The sequence below is a fragment of the Malania oleifera genome, chromosome 11 (assembly GCF_029873635.1).
Source record: "Malania oleifera isolate guangnan ecotype guangnan chromosome 11, ASM2987363v1, whole genome shotgun sequence".
NCBI lineage: Eukaryota > Viridiplantae > Streptophyta > Magnoliopsida > Santalales > Ximeniaceae > Malania > Malania oleifera.
The window spans coordinates 29,860,558-29,882,233 of record NC_080427.1 but is presented as its reverse complement, the minus strand read 5'-3'; the positions used below and the strand labels follow the sequence as shown (position 1 = coordinate 29,882,233).

Here is a 21,676-nt window from a genome sequence, read left to right as displayed (position 1 = left end):
CTCTCTATAATCTCTAGTGGAGTCGCCAAGCTGTCACGACGTCTCGTGCGCGCGGGTGCCTGGGGGTGGCGAAATAAAAATCATTTAATATTTTTAGAGAAAAAACAGGAATGGAGTCACCATTAACCTTTTAGTGTGGTTAGAATACTTAATTACTACCCAGTTAAGGGTAGAATGGGCCTGCGTTACCAAAACTGAGATCGGGAGTTCGATTACGCGAGGGGAAGGTACGAGCACCCCCTACGTGCCCGTTCTTATTAACGGTACCTAATTAATTAAGAGTTATCCAAAATTTAATTAAAAAAAAAAAACCCTTTTAGGTTACTCCTTTTGTGAATTTACAAATATACATGCAAAATAATTATACAAAAACATACGTAATATATATATACTCCATCAGAACTGAGGTAGATGAAACTTAAAAAGCTTGTACGCTTTCTAATTGCAATAAAAGGGATAAAGAAAATAAAAAATATTTAATATATATATATATAATAATAATACTAGAATATAAAATACTATAATAAAATAAACTGAAGTATTAAAATAGAATACATATTAACTATAATGACCTTAACAAGTTATCCCCCGATACACGCCATGATATAGATTAATGTCACATAGCAATAATAATGGTTGCTTCTACATACTTAAATATATATACATACACATATATAGACATGTATAAGTATATATCATAACAATAATACTTTTAATGGATAACACTGATAGTGATGATACTTCTACACATATTTATACAAATATATACCATAATAATTTATAATACTAGTAGTACTTTTAATTAATAATGCTAATAGTGATAATAACAATAGCCTTAATAATGGTAATAATGATAATACATATTTAATACATCACTTACCTTAATACGAACACGCGGCCAAGGATATAAACTGAAGTACCAAAACTAAAGAAACAGTCTTGTAACCAAACTAACCCTAAAATTAGTAAGTAATCATACTAGGGAAAGGAAACAATGAAATTATGGAAACATCTTCAAACTATTATTAATACGTAAATAATTAGTATGAGAATTTATAAACTTATAGTAGTAAATCAAATCAAAACTTGATATACCATCCTAAACATTTAATAAGTTAGATATAATAATGAAACATGATAATAACCTTAATACATGACATGATGGTAAAAAAAAAAAAAAAAACTTTACTTTGATAATACATCATCTCATATTTACAAGTAGATACAACCAAAAATTTAAACTTGAATATTAAATAATAAACAAATATCATGATGATAAAAATCCTACAATAATAAAGATAAACCGATTAATATTCATAATAAATAAGAAAAAAAATAAAAATAAACATGGATATCAAATACTAATGTTATATAACAAATACAGTAAAAACTTAAACTTTTACTATTGAAACTAAGATACTTACAAGGCTACAGGTGTGAGTGTGCATGGTTTGTTGTGTGCGTGAGTGTGTGTGTTTGTGTAGTTTGTAGGAGCTCACCTGGTGGCTGAAGGAGGATGGGCTGGCAAAGAAGATGGCTGCAACTACTCCTGTGGCGGCTATGTGAAGGTGGCTGTGGTTGTTGTTGTGTCTTGAAACTCCCAGCAAAGGTGCCGCAGGGAGGCTTGCCAGAGTAAGGATGGTGGCCGGAGATGGTAACAGGCGTCTCATCAGTGGCTGCTATGTGTGGAGATGGTTGTTGTAGCATTGTGGCTGGAGAAGGAAGGTGGTGGCTGGAGAAGATGGGGGTGTAACGACCTGACAATAAAATAAAATCTTTTCCCCTATTTTAATATCAAACATTAACCTAAACAACGGAAAGCCACATACATAAATATAACCATATAAATTACAATACCAGAGCATCTAAATATCCCAAAAATTATACATATATCACTGTTCTCCTCAAAATTATTCCCTACTGAAGTTAGGGCATACAAATATACTACCCAAAAATACTATTCATCCTTAACAGGGCAGATTAACATCCCCTCTACCTGCGAGCCTAATCCGCTCGCCTAGTTGGCTCACCTGAAAAATAATTCAACACTGGGGTGAGACGACGCTCAGTAAGACGAAACATACTATTACTAGTGTGTGGCTATTGAGTTATAGTTCTATATAAATAATCTAATTTAAAAATAATATCATGGATAACTGAAATCGTAAATGCTGATATAAATAACATATATTAAAACTATATAAATTTACTTATCATAATACTACTGCTATTTCTGGAAAGCTACTTATACTTGTAATATTTGAGAAAATTTCCTTGGATGGTTGTATGTCATGATTTAACCCCTCATGACAGGGTTGTGTAGCCCGAAGGCGGGACTTATCCTGGCTAACCGACTAGGGTAAGTCAACTAAACTCCAATAGTCTGATCGGCCCCCTCAATCCATATCTGATGGAGAGCCTGTCCTGACGTAGGCATGATTGACCTCATACGACTTACTGTCTGAATAAAGTGGTTGCACTCTGAACTGAATGTCTGTAACTACGGTACCGTGCTCTACTGAATCTGATCCATCAGGGTCTGATACTATATAGGTAGTTGATATCTTTAACATATTGTTTTACCACGATTTCTAAAATAACCATAACCCCATAGAATTTATCTAAAATTCTAAATTAACTGACTGAAAATCTGATTTCTGTATAACTAAACTGTTATTTGTGTAACTAAATATTGGGGTGTTATGGTACTGAAAAACTGATTATTCTGAAATTACTGAAAATATTTTTTTTTGAGTATACTGTATACTGAAAGTCCTTTATTCTATAAGCATGTAAATATCATGGTATTTCTATTGATACACTGTAAACATGGTATTCCTGGTTTGTATAAATATGGTACTGTACTCTAATCAACTCAAGCCACACTAATAAATATTATTATAATCAGGCTCTGAAAATCGTATATATAATTTGAATAATAACTTGATAACAACCTATATTTTGTACTAAAATCATAATGAAGTTTCCTAACATAGCATGTTCCCCTTACCTGACTACTGGAAAGCCCCTACTGAATATCGGTCCTACACCCACAGGATTTCCCACTCAACTCCCTGAAAACAACATTCACCAGAACAAAACATTATTATTTTTTTGTCTACTTCATTTCATACAACTGTTGGAAAGACTAAATTTGAATAAAATACCTTACCTTGAACCTGGGGAGAAATTCAACTCGATCCCACCGACGATCCACCCCGGTAAACTTGGAGAGAACTTCACCAGGAGCATCGTGGTGGCCTCAGATCATCGATCCGATGACTGACAGGGCCGAAATTGAAGAGAGAGGGAAGAAAAACCGTTGGAGAGAGAGAGAGAGAGAGAGAGAGGGAAGATTTTCGCTGAAGGTTTTGTGATTAAACCCAGTTTAGGGCTATTTATACTATGGCCTTCATTGACGAGCCACGTCATCTCGTTGACGAGCCAAGTCATCTTGTCAACGAGGTCTAGAAGGAGGTTCTTCGACGAATACCATCTTCTCGTCGAAAAAATTCAGAATTCAAAAAATAGTCGCTCGACATTTTCTCATTGATGAAATGCTTCCTCGTCGATAAGGTCCTCATGTACCCTCATCAATGAATCCCCTATGTTCGTCGACAAGGCCCTAGGAAAATTCTTGGGTTATTACATCCCAGTCAGCTACCTCCTTCTGTTATTGTTTCCATTTCCCTCTCTCTCTTTATTATTGTAAATACCATTATTCTTTGGGTCACTACAGGTGGTGCTGTGGAGGGTAGCCGATGGAGCTGGAGCTGTGCAGAGGGCTGTTGCAGGAGAGTTTGGGGTGGTTGGTTGTTGCAGGAGCTCGGGTCTGGTGAGGGGATGCAAGGAAGGAGAGCCGGAGAGGGAGAGAGTTCAGAGAAAGCGGGAGGCTGGGAAACAGAAAGGGAGCTAATGAGGGTGCTGGTGATGGAAGAAATTGAGAAGGGGAGCTAGAGAGATCGAAGAGGGGAAGAAGAAAGGGAAGGAGCCAGAGCTAGGGCTGCGGGGGGCAGTGTGAGAAGGAGAGGGTGAGAGAACAGAGCGGTAGGGTTTTTTTCTTTGCTTGTGCGCCCCCAGTCGTGTCCCTCAGTGTGTGGTGAATGTAGCCTATTTATAGGCTTTCAAATCCTAATAATAATAATAATAATAATAATAATAATGATACTAACAATGTTGATAATAATAATAATAATAATAATAATAATAATAATGATACTAACAATGTTGATAATAATAATAATAATAATAATAATAATAATAATAATAATAATAATAATAATAATAATCACCTAATAATAATAATATCCTAAAATAATAATAGTAATAAGAATAATATTAATAACAATAAAGTAAACTAATGATAATAATAATAATAATAATAATAATAATAATAATAATAATAATAATAATAATAGTAGTAGTAGTAGACGACGCCTTTGTTATATTTGGTTCGGGCAAAAATAGAGTGTCTACATGTATATATGTGTGTACGGTTTGGGAAAAGTTACTAAATTCTGGTATTGTTTATATGGATGATTAGTTTTATGTTTTTCTGCTGCATAGATGTGTAATATAATCAGGTTTTTCTCAGTGCTCACTTGGGGCCTGGGAGCTGATAGTAGATAATTCAGGAGTATCATAATGTTATGTTTTGCAATTTATTTAAAAAAAAATGGTATAATTTTTGGGTCGTTACAGTATGGTTGTGAGTGTAAATGTGTACATGAATGTGTGTAAAGACTAGTGTGTACATGAATGTGTGTAAGTGGTGCCAAACTTAAACTCCACAACTCAACACTCTTTGGCATTTCATCAAACAGTTTGCATGCATCTGACAAATTCCCACATTATTAGTGCATATGAATCAACACATTTTCTGAAAGCAATCGACAAGGCATGGTAAACTATAATAACCATTTCCAAACCAATCAAGGCCACCATACCAAGAACTTGGTGTAGCAATTCTAGTAAACATGAACAAACATAAGCACCCCAAATGCTAAACACCATGGAAGTCATAGGATCATAACTAAACAAGTTTGGTTTGGGCATTTTATCAAACATGGAGTATAGATTTAGAAACCAAGCACATGTACAAAGTAGCAGAGTTTTCGAAATTACCATCCGTTAGTTATGCACAGAGCAGATACCCATAACCCACACAAAACAATAAAATCAAACCCACTCCAGAAGTGGGAACCAAATTACCTTCCGTCAAAGACCAAATAGTGGAAACATCAAGACAATTTAAAACTCAAATTTTGAAAATCAAAGCACTACACGTCAACAGTGCCACCATCTGCACTCCAATAACTGTTTAGGGAACTAACACTGCCATTTGAGCATGAACCACATGCTATAGACGTGAACAGTAAAAATTGCCGAATAGAGATTGGGGCAACTGAACAATTCAGCATTTGTTTGCAACCAAGGTAACTTAAGCAAAGAGACAACCATGTAGTGTCATGGATTAGCAGCATAATGAATAAATTAAGAGAAAAAGAAAGCATCGCTAGAGAATTTTTGAAGTGCTTCTACAATGGCTTTTTCAAGTTCTTTTGGTGCTCCAACAACGACCTTGGGCACGAACCGAAAACCGTTAAATTACCTTCAAGCGATCTTGCCCCCTGAAGAGGTTCCTTATTGAACTCCTAGGTGATTGTGGCCATGGGGGGAAGCAAATGGCTGAAGCTGGGATTGGTGATGGCCAACGAGGAGTAGGACGAGAGCGATGAAGACAAGAGAGGGAGTGAGGCGATGATGGTGGTGATGATGACGATAGCGGTTGCCAAAGGTGGTGACGACGACGGTGGTTGACGACTCTGGTAGTGTCCAGATCTGCTGGTTCAACTTGACGTGGGGAACCGAGAGAGATGGAAGAGCAAGGGGACGATGAGAGAGAGAGAGAACGAGGGGAACGGTGAAGATGGTGGATGGTGCGTGGGTGATGAATGAATAGTGGCTGAAAATGATGAAGGCTATGACATCGGAGCTGGGATCCGGGATGGTGACAATGACAGTGATACTGCCAGCGACAAAGAGGGGCTGATGGAGGAAAAAGATTCAGAGAGAGTGGAGAGATCCCAAAAGTGAATGAGGTGCAGGTGAGTGGCTGAGAGACAGAGAGCGATCGGAGAGTCTCATAGTGGGAATGGAAGAGTGTGGTCCGAGAGAGCCTGAGAGTGAGCTAGGAGATCGTGGAGAGTGGAGGCCGTGAGCAGGGTGACAGTGGTGTCGTGGGGCATTGGATCTCTCGACTGTTTGCTGGAGAGAATTTGCGTGGAGATTGAGTGGGTGGAGAATGGAAGTTAGAGGGTGATCGTGAACAGTAGAAGCTCTGCCAGAGAAAATGGAGATGTGGGGGATTTAGGAAGAGAAGAGGGGGCCCAGAGGGAGGGTGGAGCTGGAGATCAGGGTGAATAGAGATGAGTGTGAGAAAAATCAGGGAGAGAGGAGGGAGAGGGACTCTGAGGGTGATGTGAGAGGTACCAAAGGGAGGGCGTGGGAAGATGACCAAAAAATGGTGAATAGTGAAGATCCCCCCCCCGCCCCCCCTCTACCCCATTTATAGGGTTGGCCAATGGAAAATGGCGCATGGCCCCACGGGAAGTAAAAGGTAATCCCAACCAAAAATATTCCTCTCTTATGCGCATAGACATTTTCTATTTTGGGAGAGAATCATTGCGCACGTGTCTTTCCCCTTATTTTTTTTTTATTTTTGAATTTCTTAAATATTTATCTTTTGGTTGCTAATTTTATCTTCCCAAAAGGACAATCCTAGGTTTTAAAAATAAATCTTGATTCTCGACAACGGGTGGACCTGAACTCAATTTAGTAAAAATGACTCGATAAAATGCTTAATTCAAAGGGTTCAATTTTGAATATAAATGACTCAATTCAAAAAAATTAAAAGACTTAATTTAAAAAAGAAATAGGACTTATTTTTTAAAATAACTTACTCAATTTTAAAGATTCAGACTCATTTTCTAAAAACACTGTGACTCAAATAAAAGAATTTTAATTTTGAAAAGGACTTCATTTGATTTCTTTTGAAAGGATCCTCCAATTTTCGGGATTCAAATTCAAATTTTGTTATGTTGGGTCTCCTCAGGTTTTCCTGATTAAAATTGGGGTGTCTACAGATTCCTACATCCGATGCACAACATCCCTTTTGATGCGTTGGCTCTAATTCCTACATACGATGCACGACATCCCCTCTAATGCCCTATCTTAGATTCCTGCATTCAATACACGACATCCCCTCTAATGCACTAACTCAGATTCCTATATCCGAAGCACGACATCCCTTTTGATGCACTAACTCGGATTCCTACATCCGATGCACGACATCCCTTTCGATGCTCTAGCTCAGATTCCTACATCTGATGCACGACATCCCCTCTGATGTGCTAGCCCGGATTCCTACATCTGATGCACGAAATCCCTTTGGATGCACTGGCTCAGATTCCTACATTTGATGCACGACATCTCCTTTGATGCGCTAGCCTAAATTCTTATATTCGATGCACAACATCCCCTATGATGCACTAACTCGGATTCCTGCATCCGATGCACGACATCTCCTCTAATGCACTAACCCGAATCCTACATCCGACGCACGACATCCCTCTTATGCGCTAGCTCAGATTCCTACATCTGATGCACGACAACCTCTCAGATGCACTAACCTGGATTCCTATATCTGATGCACGACATCACTTTTAATGTGCTAACTCAGATTCCTACATCCAATGAATACCCTCTTCAACCCTTGGTTATTCCGCACTACCATTTGACCACTGACCCTTGCTAACTTCTAAACAAAAACTGTTAACTACTAACTTCCCCAGAATAAATGTTGCCTTCTCATTTAACCCTGTCTGCCCTCTTCCCTTCCCTGATTGACAAGAACAATGCCTGATTGATCCACAGGCACTAATCAATTGTGTGGCCTAGTTTAAATGGGTGTCTTTTATATTTGCAGGCTTCTTGCTACAAATAACGTAGGAGAGTTCCTACTGTTACATTGAAGCAACGAAGCCTACAAAAAGGGGTAGTTGTAGACAACCCAATTTTAACCAAGCAATCTTGAGAAGAATCCTTTCAAAAAAAAATCAAATCGAGTCCTTTTCAAAATTAAAATTCTTTTATTTGAGTCATAGTGTTTTTAAAAAATGAGTCTCCAGTCTTCAAAATTGAGCGAGTTCCAGTTATTTTCAAAAACAGGTCTTCTTGTTTTTTTTTTTTTTAAATTGAGTCTTTTATTTTTTTCGAATTGAGTCATTTAATTTCAAAATTGAACCCTTTGAATTCAACATTTTATTGAGTCTTTTTTTTATTAAATTGAGTTCGAGTCCGTCTGTTGCTGGGAATTAAGATTTTTTTTTTAAAATCCAGGACTTTCCTTTTGGGAAGATAAAATTGGCTAACAAAAGATAAATATTTAAGAAATTCAGAAATAAAAAAATGAGTGGAAAGGCACGTGTGCAATGATTTTCTCCCAAACCAGAAAACGCGTATGCACATAAGAGAGGAATGTTTTCGGTTGGGATTGCCTTTTGCTTCCCGCGAGGCCAAGCGTTCCATTTTCCATCGACCAACCCCTATAAATGAGGGGTCTCAGTGCAAGCAAAGCAGGGTTAGAGAAGAGGGGGGGGGGGGATTCTTCACTATTCACCATTTTTTGGTCATCTTTCCACGCTCTCCCTCTACTTCCTTTCACATCACCCTCAGAGTCTCTCTCCCTAATTTTTCTCACGCTCATCTCCATTCACCTTGATCTCCAGCTCCATCCTCCCTCCGGGCACCCTCTTCTCTTCCTAAATCCCCTACATCTCCATTTTCTCTGACAAAGTTTATACCATTCACGATCACCCTCTAACCTCCATTCTCCACCCACTCATTCTCCATGAAAATTTCCTCCAGCAAATAGCCAAGAGATCCCACGCCCCACGGCACCACCGTCACCCTTCTCACGCCCTCCACTCTCCACGATCTCCCAGCTCACTCTCAGGCTCTCTTAGACCATACTCTTCCATTCCCACTATGAGACTCTTTGATCCCTCTCTATCTCTCATCCACTCACCTACACCTTCTTCACTTTCAAGATCTCTCCACTCTATCTGAATCTCTTTCCTCCATCAGCCCCTCTTTGTCACTGGCGGTATCACTGACGTTGTCACCATCCCAGATCCCAGCTCCGACGTCGTAGCCTTCATAATTTTCAGCCTCTATTCATTTATCACCCACACACCATCCACCATCTTCACCTTCCCCCTCGTTCTCTCTCTCGCCATCCCCCTGCTCTCCTATTTCCTTAGTTCCCCACATCAAGGCAAACTAGAAAATCCAGCCACTAGCAAAGTTGTCAACCACCGCCGTCGTCACCACCTTTGACAACTGCTACCGTCATCGTCACCACCATCATTGTAAAGACCCAAATAATTATCGTAATTTAATAATAGAAAGAGGAAATAAAGTAAATAGGGTCTCGTCAATGAACACAGGGGATTCATCGACGAGAGCACACGAGGGACTCGTCGACGGGGATGTGCCTCGTTGATGAGAAGATACCGAAGGGATTTATCGCAGTTCTGAATTTCATCGACGAGGAGTAAGCATTTGTCGATGAATTTTCTTCTTGACCTCATTGACGAAGTGACGTGGCTTGTCAACGAAGGACAGTGTATAAATAGGCCTAAACCTCATTTTTTGGCCAAAAATTATGCAAAAATCCCTCTCTCTCTCTCTCTCTCTCTCTCTCCTCAATTCATCCTTCCTCCCTTCTCTCTAATATTTCAGGCCGAATTCTCGCCGATTCGATGATCTAAAGTCACCATGAAACTTTTAGGAAAGTTCTCTGTAAGTCTACTGGAGTGGATCGTCGGTGAGGCTACTTTGAAATTCACACCAAATTTAAGGTAAGACTTTTTATTTGAAATTTGGTCTTTCCATAGTTATAGGAAATGTTGGATACAAAGAAATACTGAAGTTTAGTTTTGAGAGATGTTGATTTTAGGGTATTGAATGGGGAACCCAGCAAGTGTAGGACCAGTATATTCTAGGGGATTTCTTTTCAGAAATCAGGTAAGAGAATAAACTAAAGTAGTAATTTTTTCATAAAAATTTTTATTAAATTATTAGTAGATTTATGTTCAGAAAGCATGTATTATATCTGAGTATCACTGAGAAAATGTATATTTGGGAAAATAATGCTGTTACACTAGAATGTATGTTTTTAGTATAAAATGCTAGAAAATATGATTTCAGTATAGAATGGATGGTTTTATTCAGCATTGTGAGCCATGAATATTATATTTACGTAAATTATATGATGTCAAAGTAATTTTGGAAATATAGTACATTTAAGTGATTTTCAGAGACTATGAAATAATGCAGTACACTTTTGTTGGCCTTACAAGGCTTAACATCCTATTTTGATGCTAACAAACAAGTGGAACTTAACATATTTGATGAGTGATGACATTTTAGATCTCGCATATGTGAAAGCAAAGTCAAGTACTCACAAGGAGTAAATTGAAGCTTAGATTTCAAAGGAACATGATCATATGAAGCTTAAAGAATAATTAAAGGAATGGATGATATATTAAAGCTTGAAGTATATGAGAGGATGAACTTGATATGAAAGATTGAAGAAATGATGGACCCAAAGCATGGACATACATGAAGACTTCAAGAGATGAAAGATTTAGAATCTTAAGGAAATTTCATGTAAGTACTTCAAGTAAATTCAATATGGATGCATGAAGCTCTTAGGATTAATTACATGGACCTAAATATCTTTTAACATACTTGGAAAATATTTTTATAAGGTTCGAAGTTGTTTCAAAAAGATTAAAATTGTTTTTGGTATGAAAAGCACTAAAATGGGATTTCTCCAAAATCAGTTAATTTTTATACATCCGTATTGATGAGCATTTTTCTTTATCAAAAACTCATTATTTTAAAAAAGTCTTCAACATGAAAGTGGTAGGATTTTCTCTTAGATTTCTTTTGAAACCAAGAACATTAAATTTGGAGCTATATAGAAAAAGTTATAATCAAATTACTAAAGAGGGGTCAAAGTTGTCAGTAACACAGTAATCTGGTCTAGTCAGTCGGCTTACCAGAATGAACTGTGTTCAGTCAGCTGACTGACCAGCTAACGGAATTGAAATTTGGGAGACAGAATGCATCCAGTTGCCTGTCCAGTCAGCTGACCCTGCATAAACACCCTCCCAGTCGCCTAGTCAGCCAACTGACCCTACGGAAATTCAAATTTTGACCTCCAACGGGAAAAATTTAAAATTTTGTTTTTTAAATCTAAATTTTATGAAAACTTGTTGGATACTCCAAGTCACTTGGGGATCAAGTAACATACTTTTTAAAGTCTATAAATAAGCCTCAAGATGGCGGGCTCTAGCCTATTTGAAGGAGTGACCGAGTGAGGGGATATCACTTGGAGAAGGAGGGCTCTAGCCTTAACAAAGGAGTATGTAAAGGTTTGTTCCACCCGTTAACGAAACAGGTTTAGTGAATCCTTTGGTGTTTTTGCCAAAGGCGAGGACGTAAGTTGTGTTGAAGACGAACCTCGTAAAAATCCCGGTCTCACTCTCTCTTTTCCTTACTCTTTATTTTCAGTACATGTACAATTGCGTGGATGTTTTAAATATCTAAATCATACAAACTACGTAATTTGGAAGTTGAATAAACTTAAGGTATAATTTTGATTTTGGTTGCGGAAACCAAAAGGGAGTACGTTGGTTAAACCATATTTTTCGGAAACCGTACGGGAGTACGTTACTTGGTTAACATCCCAAAGATAAAATTAACTAAGAGTTTATTTGAATTTTGAATTTTGGAAAGAGTGTTGGATTTTATATTACACGTTATATCAAAGAAGCAAATTCATTCATACAGGGCTTGATTCAAATTTACATATTCATGGCTGACAACAAAAGCTATATTATGATTGAATGGTTTAAAGTTTGATATTGAGTGGATTGTGTTTATATTCCAAAGAGTGCTGAAGCTTCCATCAATCTAATAGTGTTGTAGTTATCTTAATCTTGACTTGGTTGTTTTGCTTTCCAACTGTGTTTGATTGGTTTGAATAGTGTGGTTGAAGATTGGATGTTTAATTAGTTGTGTTGTTGATTGTATAAAAGAAACCAAGTTATTGTGTGTTTGACAAATTAAACAAACAAGTCAAAGAATTGGTTAAACAATAAAAGAAGTTAAGTATTCTTAAAAGGAATTAAAAAAAATTTTTAAAATCCTAATTCACCCCCCTCTTGGGAAGCTATCCTAATTTCAATTGGTATTAGAGAGGGGTTATAGCAAATCTTAATTAGTAGCTATAAAAAGATCTTAATGGCTAACTTAGGCATAGCTCCCTTTGGAAAGGGACAATCTTCAACTAGGTCTCCTATATTTTGTGGTATAAATTACACTTTTTGGAAAAAGAGAATGCAAATCTATCTCCAAACTATGAATTGGAAAATATGGGAAGTTGTTATAGATGGAGATCAAATTCCTACTAAGAGAGTAGATGGAAAACAAATTCCCAAAGAGAAAAGAGATATGACCGATATAAACTATAAGATGCTGCAAGTTAATTCTAGTGCCATGAATGCTCTATATTGTGCTTTAGATGCAAATGAATTTAATAGAATAATGACTTGCAAATCAGCTAAGGAGATATGAGACAAATTGGAACTAACTTATGAAGATACTATAGACGTTAGGGATAATAGGATTGATATGCTTACTAGTGAATATGAAGCTTTTAGGATGAACCCGGATGAATCCATAACTAATATATTTACTAGGTTCACTCACATAATAAACTCCCTAAATGCACTAGGAAAAACTTACGCTACTTATGAGATGATAAGGAAAATTCCTAGAGGGCTACCAACCATATGGGAACCAAAAGCCACTGCCATAACTGAAGGAAGAAATTTGAAAAGCACTTCCTTAGATGAACTTATAGGTTCTTTCACATATGAAATGGCAATGAATGAAAATAGTGGTAAAACCAAAGCCCAAGAAACAATAGCCTTCAAAGCCTCAAAAGAGAACTCAAGTAGTGAAGAAGAAATGGATGAAAATGAAGTAGCCTTCATATCTAAAAGGCTAGCAAAGATTCTAAGAAAGAAAAATAAATTCAAAAGAAAATACAAATCTGAATCAGATGAAGAAGAAAAAGAAGAAGTTAGCAAGAAATCAAAGAATAAAACTCCTATGTGTTACAATTGCAACAAAGCTGGACATATTAAACCAGAATGTCCACTACTAAAGAAAGAATCTAAGAAGAAAAAGAAAAAAGGTCATAAAAGCCACTACTTGGGACATGATGAGTACAAGTAATTCAAAAAATAAATCAAGTGACCAAGAGGTTGCTTATATGTGCTTTATGGCTTGGGACAATGAGGAAAGCCCCTCATCCAAACCCTTAGATAATTCTTGTAGTAATTCATCTAGTGAATCCAATGATGAGGGTATGCCATCTTATGATGAACAAAAAAATGATATATTCAAAGTACATAAGATGCTTATCAAAGTAAATAAACAAAATGCTTCATTGAAGTGTAAGAATGAAGGATTAATGAAAGAGTTAGAATCCCTTAGAAATGCTGAAAGAGAAAAGGATTCAAGGATCAAGAAAATAGAAAGTAAGTATGAAGCTACAATAAAAGAAATAGAAGCTAAAACTCTTGCTGAAAAATAAAACGACTTGAAAATCAGGAAATTAGAAAGCAAGAATGAACAAATGATAGAAGACCTTCGATCCCTATCCTCTACGGTATATGAGAAAGATATGTATATTTTTGAATTAGAGGATAGAATCTGAAAATTATCTCTAGAGTTAAGGAAATCATTAAAGAAAGTTAACAACAAAAAAGAGATGGAGATAAACGATCTCAAGAGTCAAATCAAAGATAAAAATAAGATCATTTATAACTTCACTAAAGGAAAAGAAAATCTTGATAAGATGATTGATTCACAAAGAATGTCGTTGAACAAAGAAGACATTGGTTTCAATGGAGTTGAAAATAAAAGAAAAAAGAATCTGTACATGAGATATTTCTCAAAAGGATCCAAAGACTATGCAAATACGTCTTCTAATGCCTACACTAACATCATATGCTATCAATGTAAGAAAAAGGGGCATATAAAGTTTGAATGTCCATTTAAAAGAAAAATGTGTTAAAACAAAACAAGTATGGAAGATAAAAGCATCCCTTGTAAAACCTATCGGACCCAAAAAGGTATGGGTACCAAAAGTGAAATAATAACTTCATACAAACAGAAAGAAAATAGCATTGTTGGTCCAAAATCATAGGATGATTTTTTTTACGAGGCTTAAACTTAAGAAAATATTAAGAAAATATCAAATTAAGCTTATTACATAAGTATCTTGATTAAGAAGAAGATATTTGAGAACGAAAGCCTATATACTACATGCTTACATGCCTATATGACATGCTCCCTATTTATGTGATGTGCTGATATGCTATATGCTACATGACTTGACTTATATTGATAATTTATGGCTCATTATGTTGAAAATTTGAGCATGAGATTATTGCGTATAAGCATGGATTTTGATATGAGATTAATTCTTGACCATGCATGCTGTTGATGAATCATATGGATAAACTTACTACTTTTACTATTGATATCTATGAGCTATGAAAGATACAACAGTTATATTGGTATCCATGAGCTATGCATGATGTGATAATGACTTTGGTATCTATAAAGTATTTTTGACATCACGTTTTAAAAATTTTAATTGGTATCAAAATTTAAAAGCTCACTTAGTATCACAATCTGAAAGTTCAATTTGTCTTTGAGCATGACAAGTATGATTATGTCTATGAGCATGGTATGACATTGATGATATTAGCATGATGTTGATATTTGATACATGACATGATTAAATGTTTTGAAACATGGAATGATAAATGCAAAGTTGGTAACAAAACTGAATGTATTGAATTCAGGGGGAGTTATGACTTACTGCTTATATTATGATACTTTCCCTATTAATCAATTGATATCATGAATTAAATTTTAAATTTTAAATTGGTATCATAAAATCATCAATTGGTATAAAAAATTGGCATCTTGAATAATATCAAAGGGGGAGTATCATGACTCATAACTTGTATTTTGTTTCTCCCTAATTTTGTTTTTTTTGGTATCATGAATTTTTTTTTATTGGTATCATAAATCTTCAATTGGTATCACACATTTTCAATTGAGTTCAGTATTAAAATTTCAAAAGTTCAATAGGAATTAGAATTAATGAAAATCAAAATTGGTATCATATACTTGATATGCATGATTGATATTCATATGCTAAAAAATATGATTTATTTTGTTTATATCTCTTTAATTGATGACAAAAGGGGGAGAAGTTTTTGAGCAAAAATTGAAAATTGAGTTTGGCATGAAATATTTTGAAATTTTGCAATATGAATTATATTTCAAAAGGGAGAGAAGTATTTGTCGAAGGGGAGGAGTACATGATATTGAATGATCATGAAATTGGTATCGATATGCATAATATTGAATGATCTTTACAAATATGTTGAAGATGATGCTTATTGAAAGGGGGAGTCTTTTTAAGGTTTACTCATATTTTTGCTCATTATTTGTCATCATCAAAAAGGAGGAGATTTTTTGCCTCACAAGGCTTAACATCCTATTTTGATGCTAACAAACAAGTGAAACTTAACATATTTGATGAGTGATGATATTTTAGATCTCGCATATGTGAAAGCAAAGTCAAGTACTCACAAGGATTAAATTGAAGCTTAGACTTCAAAGGAACATGATCATATGAAGCTTAAAAGAATAATTAAAGGAATGGATGATATATTAAAGCTTGAAGTCTATGAGAGGACGAACTTGATATGAAAGCTTGAAGAAATGATGGACCCAAATCATGGACATACATGAAGACTTCAAGAGATAAAGGATTTAGAATCTTAAGGAAATTTCATGTAAGTATTTCAAGTAAATTCAATATGGATGCATGAAACTCTTAGTATTAATTACATGGACCTAAATATCTTTTAACATACTTGGAAAATATTTTTATAAGGTCCGAAGTTGTTTCAAAAAGGTTAAAATTGTTTTTGGTATGAAAAGCACTAAAATGGGATTTCTCCAAATTCAGTTAATTTTTATACATCCGTATTGATGAGCATTTGTATTTAACCAAAACTTATTATTTAAAAAGTCTTCAACATGAAAGTTGTAGAATTTTCTCTTAGATTTATTTTGACACCAAGAAAGTTAAATTTGGAGTTATATAGAAAAAGTTATAATCAAATTACTGAATAGGGGTCAAAGCTATCAGCAACACAGTAATCTGGTCTAGTCAGTCGGCTGACCAGAATGAACTGTGTTCAGTCAGCCGATTGACCAGTTAATAGAATTGAAATTTGGGAGACAGAATGCACCTAGTCACCTGTCTAGTCAGCTGACCCTGCATAAACACCCTCTCAGCCTCCTGGTCAGCCAACTAACCCTACAAAAATTCAAATTTTGACCTCCAACAGGAAAAATCTAAAATTTAGTTTTTTAAAATCTAAATGTTATGAAAACTTGGTGGATACTCCAAGTCACTTGGGGATGAAGTAACATACTTTTTAAAGTTTATAAATAAGCCTCAAGATCATTGAACCAAGAATCAAAATCAGCAATCAAACTCTCTCAAGTGCTCTCTTCATTGAAAGGCTCTCTTGCTCATACCTTGTGCACGAATTCAACTGAGTTTTTACTGATCTTCTGTAACACATCTATATACGTTTATGTACAATACCAGAGTGTTAGTATGTAATCTCAGAATATACATATATCACTGTTCCCAAAATAACCTCAACTGGTGAGGGCTATTAAAAAATGTTCCCAAAAAATGATACTCACTCTTTGACAGGGCACTACTGACGCCCCTCTATTTGTGAGCCTAGTCTGCTCGCCTACCTGGATCACCTGAAAAATATATCAACACTAGGATAAGCCAACACTCAGTAAGAAGAAATATGCTATTACTAGTGTGTGGCAAATGAGCTAACAATATTATGCAAAATCTGATTTCATATAAACATGTATAACTGGATATGTTAAGTATAGTATAAGTAAGAAAATGCATCCCCTTTCCACGTTGCTTAACATAACAGTATTGTAAGTTATAACTCAAAATACTTCTAGTGTACATAAGTAGGGTCCCCGAACCAGTAAATCCATACGTATGTAATAATAACTGAAACTGTTCCTTATGGCTATCTGTGTCATGACATGCCCTCTCATGACAAGGTTGTGCGGCCGGTAGGCTGGATTTTCCCTGGCTGGCTTACCAGGAATAAATCACTGAACTCCGTCAGTCGACCTGCCCACCTCAACCCATATCTGGAGAGGGAGCCTAACCTCTTCAAGGGCCTAGGTGGTCGACTTTACCACGTATTATCTGAATAGGTGGTTGCGCTCATAAAGTAACATAGTATCTGTCGTAAAGGTACCGTGTTCTGTAGCTGCAAGTTCAACAGGGTCTGATATCATATAATATATTTATATATATATATTTATCTGATTTACCATGATTATGAAGTAATCATAATAACCATGATGCTGCAAAACGTACTGAAATTTGAATAATCATAACATGGAACTGCATATTCGTAATACTGGAATTCGTATAATCATGGTACTGAAATCCGTAAAATCATGGTACTGAAGTTCACATAATCATAGTACTTAAATCCGTAAAATCATGGTATTGAAATTTATAAAAATCATGAAACTACAATTCGTAAAACATATCCCCGTACTACATACATATTCACAAGCCACACCATACTTTAATACATAATTTTCGTAAATAAATACACTGTATAATATTTAGAAACTTTTTAGCATAGCATATTTCCCTTACCTAAACTTTGAAAAGCCCCTACTGTACTTTAGCCCAATACCCGCAGGGCCTCCTTTACAACACCTTGAAAACAATATTTGCCAGAACTAAACATCAGTATTTTTTTGCCTACATCATTCCCTATAACTACCAAGAAGTCAAAAACTGGATAAAAGTCCTTACCCTGAATTTGGGATGAAATCCAACTTTGCTTTCCTGACGATCCGCTCCAGCAGATTCACAGAAAACTCCGCCAGGAGTGTCGTGGTAGCTTCGGATCGTCGATCCAGTGACTGGTGGGGCCGAAATCGAAGAGATAAGGGAGAGGGAGACGTAAAGAGAGAGGAGAGAGAGAGCTCGGTGAAAAATGGTAAAAAATTCCGGGTTTCCACTATTTATAGGGCCAGGTCCGTCGACGAGACACGTCACCTCGTCGACGAGCCCTTCCCGAAATTTGTCGACGAGACCCTATGTTCGTCAAAAAAATTCAGAGCAGCCCGAACCGTCTCTCGGTATTTTCTTGTCGACAAAGCCCTTTGTTCATCGACGAAATTTTGAAGACCTTCGTCGACGAAGCTGGTCAATTTCCTGAATTTATGATTATTTAATATTATCTCCAAAATGCACTGTCGTTGACGAACTCCTTCTGTTTCTGTTTCTATTTTCTCTCCCTCTTTAATACTTAAAATGCTATTATTCTTCGAGTCATTACATTTTCCCCTCCTTATAAAATTTCGTCATCGAAATTTACTATCTAAATCTCTATCTATACTTCCTTCATTCTGTAAAGAAAAGGGTCTACTTATTTTATTACCTGTCCTCATTTATGGCGAAGGAATACCGTGGTTACATGGATGGTTCTGGGAGATTACATATACCAAAAGAAAATTTCTCCCCGAACAAAATACTATCTACTAACCATAATCAATACACGTACCTGCAAAAGAAAACTTATCTAACCGTTATACTTTACCTGAGTATCTTTATACCTCTAGGAAAAACTGTGGGTATCTCAGTCTAATCTGCTCCTCAAGCTCCCAAGAAGCTTCCTCTATGCCGTGATTCCTCCACAAAACTTTAACTAACTGTATCTCTTTAGTACATAAAGTCTGAACCTTTCTGTCCAAAATCTGTACTGGTATTTCTTCATACGCTAAAGAATCCTTAAGCTCTATCTCTGCATAGCTAATGAAGTGGGATGGGTTTGGGACGTATTTTCGTAATATGACAACATGAAACACGTCATGAATACGAGCCAAAGCTGGCGGCAAAGCTAGCCTATAGGCAACTGACCCTATTTTCTCAAGTATCTCAGAAGGGCCAATGAACCTATGGCTCAGCTTGCCCTTCTTCCCAAACCTCATAACTCCTTTCAAAGGAGCTATTTTCAGAAAAACATGATCACCTACTCCAAATTCCAGTTCCCGGTGGTGAGTATTTGCATAACTTTTCTGCCGACTCTGTGCTACACTGATCCTATCTCGAATAAGTTGGACTTTATCACATGCTTGCTGAATTATATTTGAACCCAAAACTCGCCTTTCACCTACTTCATCCTAGAAAAGAGGAGATCTACATCTCTTACCATATAATGCTTCATAGGGTGCCATGCCGATGCTAACCTGATAACTATTATTATAAGCAAATTCAACTAACGGCAAAAACTGAATCCAACTACCTCCAAAGTCTAGCACACAAGCACGAAGCATATCTTCCAATACTTGCATGGTTCTCTCAGTCTGACCATCGGTTTGAGGGTGGAAAGCTGTGCTGAATGCCAGCTAGATCCCTAGTGCCTCTTGCAAACTCCTCTAGAACCATGAGGTAAAACATGGATCACTGTCCGAGACTATGGATACCGGCACTCCATGGGATCGAACAATCTCCTGTATGTAAATATCTACTAACTTGTTCATAGGGTAGCTGATCTTTATAGGTAGAAAATGCACTGTCTTCGTCAATCTATCAACTATCACCCATTTGGCATTCTGACCATGCAGCGCTGGTAGTAGCCCAGTGACAAAATCCATGGATACGTGATCCCACTTCCACTTGGGAATGAAAAGTGGCTGCAACTGATCTGTTGGCCTCTGGTGCTCAGCTTTGACCTTCTAGCACGTCAGACACTGCTGCACAAACTCTGCTATCTCCCTCTTCACGCCACTCCACTAGAAATAATCCCGCAAATCCCTATACATTTTCGTACTGCCAGGATGAACAGTGTATAAGGACCTGTGTGCCTCCTTTAGAATCGTCCTCCTGATGCTATCATCTGCAGGCACACACAATCTGGTGTGAAATCTCAGAGCCCCATCATCAGAAATACTAAACTCCTCCCCCTGACCGTCCTGTACTCTGGCTATCACCTTCACCAACTCTAGATCAACTCTCTAAGCAGTTTTAATCTTCTTATACAACATGGGCTGTACAACCAAACTGGCCATAAATGCCAGAGGATCATCCTCCACTAACTCTACACCAAGTCTCTCTAAGTCCATTTGAATCGGATGCTGAATTATCGCTACTAACTGTGCTGTGTCTCTTGATTTACGGCTCAGAGCATCAGCCACTACATTTGCTTTATTTAGGTGGTAACTAATGTTACAGTCGTAATCCTTGATAAGTTCCAACCACCTCCTCTGCTGCATATTCAACTCTTTCTGTGTAAAAATGTATTTCAGGCTTTTATGATCAGAGAATATCTCACATCTCTCACCATAAAGGTAATGCCTCTAGATCTTTAGTGCATGTACAACCGCAGCCAACTCCAGATCTTGAGTAGGGTAGTTCTTCTCATATTCTTTCAACTGCCTGGATGCATACGCCACCACCTTACCATGCTGCATCAGCACACAACCGAGCCCTTTCAAGGACGCGTCACTGTAGATCACATAACCACGCCTCCCGATGGAATCATAAGAACTGGTGTAGTGACGAGCCGCTGCTTTAATTCTTGGAAGTTCTGCTCACACTCTTCATCCCATAAAAATCTGGCATTTTTCCTAGTCAATCGCATGAGAGGTCCTGACAATGCTGAAAACCCCTCAACAAAACGACGGTAATAGCCTGCCAGCCCTAAGAAACTCCTAACTTCCTGCACATTTCTAGGTCTAGCCCAATTTACCACTGCATCGATTTGTTGGGATCCACTGAAATACCATCCCCTGAGATCACGTGGCCTAAGAATGCCACCTTCTCGAGCCAGAATCACACTTGCTAAACTTAGCATTAAGCTTCTCCTCCCTGAGAGTCTGCAATACCTGCCTCAAATGCACCTCATGATCCTCAAAACTCCTCGAGTACACCAGTATATCATTAATGAAAGCTAAACTGATCTAGATACTGGTGGAAAACTCTGTTAATCAAGTCCATAAACACGGTCGGGACATTTGTCAAACCAAAAGGTATAACAAGAAATTCATAGTGCCCGTACCTACTCCTGAAGGCTGTCTTCGCGATGTCCTCCTCTTTTACTCTCACCCGATGATACCCGAATCTGGGGTTGATCTTGGAATATACCCATGTACCCTGGAGCTGATCAAACAAATCTTCTATACGGGGTAGAGGATATTTATTCTTGATAGTAACTTTGTTGATTTCTCTGTAATCAATGCACATTCTCATGGACCCGTCTTTCTTCTTTACGAACAGTACTGGAGCTCCCCACGGCGATACATTGGGCCGTATAAACCCTTTGTTCAACAAGTCCTGCAACTGCTCCTTTAATTCTCCCAATTCAGTTGG

The 21,676-nt window shown here is 37.0% G+C and overlaps 1 long non-coding RNA gene across 2 annotated transcripts; it reads right to left on the bottom strand.

Moving 5' to 3' along the window:
* Positions 1-1,499: 1,499 nt before the first annotated feature.
* Positions 1,500-6,487, bottom strand: LOC131143491 (uncharacterized). 2 transcript variants are annotated; one of them, XR_009133511.1, is made up of 3 exons: positions 3,173-3,311; positions 3,011-3,074; positions 1,500-2,030 (listed from the first exon to the last, which is right to left on the bottom strand). It is a non-coding gene; the product is annotated as an uncharacterized LOC131143491 (long non-coding RNA). The 2 variants fall into 2 exon arrangements; XR_009133512.1 differs by lacking the exons at positions 3,011-3,074; positions 3,173-3,311 and adding an exon at positions 5,612-6,487.
* Between the last annotated feature and the right edge of the window lie 15,189 nt (positions 6,488-21,676).